This window comes from Ranitomeya imitator, chromosome 3, assembly GCF_032444005.1.
Source record: "Ranitomeya imitator isolate aRanImi1 chromosome 3, aRanImi1.pri, whole genome shotgun sequence".
Taxonomy (NCBI): Eukaryota; Metazoa; Chordata; class Amphibia; order Anura; family Dendrobatidae; genus Ranitomeya; species Ranitomeya imitator.
Genome location: NC_091284.1, coordinates 801892584 through 801898475, shown reverse-complemented (window position 1 = coordinate 801898475; position 5892 = coordinate 801892584). Strand labels below are relative to the sequence as shown.

At 43.6% G+C, this 5892-nt stretch overlaps 1 pseudogene; it reads right to left on the bottom strand.

The window, feature by feature from the left end:
• Positions 1 to 571: 571 nt before the first annotated feature.
• LOC138672365 (snurportin-1 pseudogene) lies at positions 572 to 1696 on the bottom strand (annotated as a pseudogene).
• Positions 1697 to 5892: the final 4196 nt, after the last annotated feature.

Genomic DNA, 5892 nt, shown 5'->3' with positions numbered 1-5892 from the left:
TACACACAATGCCCATATAAGGGTGAACGTAGGTTGCAATCCATGATGCAGATATAAGCATGATATGGCGTAAGCGCAGGCAGAGGGCACCACATATAGTCTAAAATATGCAACAAAAGATAATTTGACGAGTCAATATACCGGGGAAGTGTAAACAAATGAACTGACCTTGTTGTAGAATGAATTATGAAAAGGAAACACCGCAGAAGGAAAACCATTATATGAAAAGGGCTCCTAGGTGGAGCTGTGGAAGGAAAAGAGATGCTGAATAAAGAAAAAAAGAGGGGAAGGAAAGAACAAAAGGGAATGAGAAAAACAAAAAAGTACCTACTGGCAACACATGGACTAGTACCGCAATCTCACCATACCCATACGAGCTAGAGGAATGCATACATAGTAATGAGAAATATGAAAATGTATTTTTATAAAAAAAAAGGTATAAAATGTATTCTGCAGGTTTATAAATAGTGCACCGCTGTACATTAATTCCATATCCAGTCCAGAACAATATTAAGGTCAAAGCACAGGTGGTGTTATATGAACAGCAGCAATGGATGTGCGCACCATCCAGGAGAGCGTGTGCCAGCAGTCTTTTCTTAGGATGGAGGGATTGTTGACAGATGTTCCAGTTCATAACGTCCACCCTCCGCTGCTCCTTTCCCATCCTTCTTGTGTTCATGAATCTGTCGCATTTGCTCTTGTGCATATGCTGGCTTTTCTGTAAGGGGTCCTGGTGGGGCAGGAAATCCTAGAATTTCAGGTGCCATGTATGGATGGAGCCACCCAACCAGCGGAGTACTAGCTGGTATATATTGTGTGCGCCTGTGGTAAAATAACAGGCCGTCCACCTTGTAGGGATAGGACTGTGTGAGGACACTCTGAATGGAATCCAACGAACAGGGGAAATTCGGCAGACTAACGAACTTGAAAGGGTTGATCTTGGAAATGTTACCAAACCCATCTTCCTGCAGCATTGCTTGGAGCCAGTAAAAGCGAAAGTCAGTGTGGTAGTCGTACACCGAGTCTCCCCTCCAACACATGACATCTAACACGTAATATGTGTGAGACTCCTCGTTATATATGCAGTCCAGAATAGTGTAGTCTTTACCAGTAGCACTGTTATGCGGATTTCCACCTGGTAGTAATGATGGAAACCTGTTCACGCAGTACCCACTTTTATTGTAAGCTGCAGTAGAACCCTGTGAAGCCACAACTAAAGAACGCTTTCCAGTGGGGCAGACTACAAGAATCCAAAAATCAGCCAGATCTGGAGGAATTTCTATTAGCCACTCAGGAAGCATAATCTGGTTAGCATAATGTCTGGGTTTCTTTTTGCAAGGCTCCACATCCATGTCCTCTGCGTCTTCGTCTTCTGTTTGTTTCCCATCCTCATCCTTCTCTTCATCTTGGTCTGTCCAATCCCCAGATGCGAGCCGGCGAGCATGGTTGATATAGTCCAAGCGCTTTAGTTTCTGTAGTTCCAGCAGTTTCCTCCTGCGCTCGCTCTGCTCCAGAGAGCTGGATTTGCCTTTATAGTGCGCTAATCTTGGATGAGGAGCTGAAGGACTATTGAGGTGGGAAGAAACAGCGAAGCTCCCGGAAAGGGCCTCTGTGAGGGCGTCCATCATCTGCTGTTCACGTACTCTCTGGTGCCTGAGACGAGGCTGCACAGTGTCCGCCAGTGACCAGTCACAGACACAGCTGCACCAACTATTCAGGATAGTGATGTGTCCCCTATCCTCTAAAAGGAGTCTTATATATCCTGGACCTCTATATGCCCCCCCCCCCCTGTATTTTTACCATATGCTTTGGCAATGCTAATGTGTCCTTAGTCCTGCCAATAAAGCTCATTTGAATTGAATTGATGTGTCCTTGATTGAATGAATGAGCCAACACAAAGAGCCGGCTCCCTGCTGTGAATGAAAGGAGTGGGCTCTGGAGTGTGAGTGAGCCAAGTCTTTTGTTTTTCTTTCTTGGCTGGTGCCTGGAGCTTATCAGATTCAGTGAACCCTGACTGTGACTCATGTGGGAGGAGCAGTGAGGAGAGAGGTAGCTGTGGACTGTTAGTAAATGCCTGTGAGTACTGGAGAAATGGTGCAGACAAGCACAGGACAGGGTGGATGAGAAAAGAAAAAAAGGGCTTCCTATTGTGTAACCCTTAAGTGCCATCAGTCTAATGCAAGCATTAGTGTTACACCATCCTTCAGTGCTGGAGTCAGGATCTGAGTTACCTTAGTCCCAAATAAAGATATACTTTACTGGCCTCATCCATGGCATTATATACTGTGTATATGTATAGGAGGAGCGACAGCATAGTGGCCTCATCCATGGCATGTACATATATGTATGTATAGGAGGAGGGACTCAGCAGATTGTTTGGTAACATAGTATTAGTCAGGACTGAGGAGGATTCAGGAAAGGAACATACAGGGAGGAGGATGGATGATGTCGGTTGTTGCTGCTGAGGGTAATATAAAGTGATTTTAGGCAAAACCTGTGTTTCACAGCTCCAATCATTATATATAGTTATGCTGGTTTCACACTTGCATATTTCGCATTGTGTGTGACAATGGCTGCACACTGATCCGTTTTAGTCTCCATTGACTTTCAATGGTGACGGATGGGACTTGCGTGTGCATCCAGTTGTCACCATTTTCCCACAGATCCGTGTGTCTGCATAATTTTACCAGACGCAGAAAAACGCAACTTGTTGCAGCATTGTGTCATCTGAAAAACACGCAGGCACAGGGACCCGCACGGACCTGTGGCTACACGTCTGGAATTACCATGGAGCTCTATGGAGCACGGATCTGTTATGTGGGACTGAGCATGCTCGGAAGCAGGGGATGTGCTTTATGGGAAAGTGATGACCCTGTATGGGAACAGTATGCAGACATAATGGAGACTATTAATCCTACAGAAAAACTATGGAGTATCAATAAACCCAAAGAGCATAACAGGCTAAAAAGCGTAACAAATTTTATTATATATCATCATATAAAATAACAGACATGACATACAAGGGACACGTATAGTACATGTACGGCAGACAACAAGTGCATAGTGCTCTTAAGGGACATGCGAATCCCTAATACCGCCATATATGTTGATACTAATCAGACCTAAAATAGGTAATGGTAATAAAGCTTTGCCAATCTTACCCGAAAACTAGTGGTGCCAGTGTGTGTCCGGCGGCCCCGATGCGCGTTTCGCGTAAGCTTCCTCGGGGGGTCGTGTTTTTATGCTTACCTGGGGTTATATTTAAGGGCATATCGACAGCTGCGATGACCGTGCTGCACAATGATTGGCGCATGCGCACCGCCATCATCTGGGACGCTGCACACAACATCTCTGGTACTTCCGGCGTACAGAGCAGGCCGAGGGAAAACCCTCCAGACATCATTTCCTGCTCCACCGCAAATGAATGCTGGGGATGATGATCAGTAAGCCCCACCGTGGAGCACATGTGCGCGTGCAGTAACGGCCATTTTACTCGAGGGAAACGCTAATGGCAGCAGGGAGAACGCCGATCTCATAGAACAAACAAGGAGGTAGTGATGTCAAAAAAGAGTAATTCCCTACCCAATTATCCACAAACTCATACAGTTGACAATGTATGCCAACTGTCATAATATATAATTAAAGTGCAAAAAGTGCATATAAAGAAATAGCGGCCCTTTACCGTGAGAAAATCTTTGAGGACCACAGAGCAGAACAAGGATGTGAAATTACTCAATAGATGACCATGATATAAAGGGGGATAATTCCCAATCCAAACTCCCTCAAGGTCATGCTATAGTGGGTATGTGCCAACATAGAAAATATATATCTCACAATATATGTACAATATATACAGAAAAATGTGCACCAAGTGCACGTGCATAACAATTCGAACAACAGTCACATGATATACTAATCGTACAACAATCCACATACACAGAACTAAATAAACAATAAACTACACATATAAAAACTACACTGTATATAAAGGTATACATAAAAAACATAAAACAAAAAACATAAAAAAATAACATAAAAAACAGATATCATAATTCTATTCCTACTGCCATAAAGCGCCATCAGATAAAAAAAATATAGGACAAAAAACCACACACATAGTTAGTAATTAGTTAATTAGTTAATGGAGACTATGCATGCTGTGCAGTGAGCGGCTTGTGCCCTATGTTATAGTGTGCTAATGGTAATAACATGGATTGGGGGCCTGTATATAACATGGGGGCACCTGGTTAGGGTCTGCATGATTGGCTCTGCTTTCACACTAGCGCTTTGGTACGGTGCGTTGTGATGTGTAGCAATCCTGATCCAGATTGCATCTCTATACTTAACATAGGGACGCATGGACCTGCGTTTGCATCAGGATCAGGATGCATCAGGATTTGTCATGTGCTCCCAAAACGCAGCTTGTTGTGAATTTTGGGTGTTAAAAAATCTGCAGACATCCTGGTACGTGGCAGCGCATCCAAAAAACATATGATTGTCAATGTAGACGCACCCGAATCTGGATGACTGTATCCAATCTGCATGCGAATTTCATGCTGCGCAGGCTCGGAGCCTAATTTTTATTTTCTTTCACTTTCACCAGTGCGTGTTACATGCCTTTATTTTTATGAATTATAATCTTACAGCGCCAGTACATCACAGCACTTACTAATTCAGAAAGGACGTGTACAAAAAAATGCCACATATTAGAAAGTAATACGTGAGACTACAACCGAGTAGCAGGGCCCTGTTCACAAGAGCTGACAATCTGAGGAAATAGCAATGCTAAAAGACAGTCTGTACTGCTTCACTAGATCCAAATACAGGGGTATAATGAGGCTGTCACTCTACAGGCAAAGACCTGGAGCGAGGACTGTGGAAAACGGATTTTTATTTTGAATAAGAGCCAGTTCGCGAGCCGAAAGACGGCTCTTTATGGTGAGCAGAGCCGAATAAGCAGGATCACCAAAAAAGAGCCGGACTGCCCATCACTAATTCAGGACCTTTCCTCAGAAGGACCTTCATGACGTCACGGTCACATGATGGCGCCATGTGACAGGTCACGAGCGGAGGTTTCGTTTCCAGTAATGAGAAATATGGCCCAGAAGTGTAGTAATAAGAATCCAAGTGGAGGGCAAGCGCTCTACCTGCGGGTCCGGGCGATAAGATCCCTGTGGTGATGTGCGCTGGCATTGGTGGTCAGTGGGAAGTTCTAGTGCCCGGGCAGGAAAAGCAGAGAAATCGCGTGGAGATGGTGCATGCACAGTGGATAGCCTGAGGGAGAGGTTTGGAACGCTCAACCAGGTGGGCGCCTGCGCGATTGCAAGGAGAATGGCTGGAGTGTGCAGAGTAAGTCAAAGGCGCAGAGGCGCTGGGAGAGGCGGGCATCCACAGGAGGAACTGTGTATGCGTGCGCAAAGCACGCTGAAGAGAAGCGCTGGGAATGTAACTTGCAAAATAGAGGGGGAGATGAGAATGAAGTATGATGGTGGATGAAAGAAAGGATAGGAGCCAGATGAACGCAAGAAATAAGGTGAAAAGGTGATATGAACAATAGAGATTGAAAGAAGGAAAAAGGAAATAAAAAAAATAGTGAAAAATGATTGAAAAAGAAGGGGGAAGGGGACTAATAGATTAATGAATGATGAACATGTGATGAAAGGTAATAATAAATCGGATGGCGAAGGGGATAAAAAAATAAAAATAAAATAAATTAAATGAAAAGTGAACATAGAAAAAACCTAGAAAAATTAAAAGGGAATGTAAAATGAAAAATGGAAAAGTGAAAAATAGAAGTAACAATGAAAAACAATGATAAGAAAATAAGTACTACTAAATAAAAATAAGATGAAAAGTGGGAGTCAAAAATAAGAATACAAATAAAACTAAAAT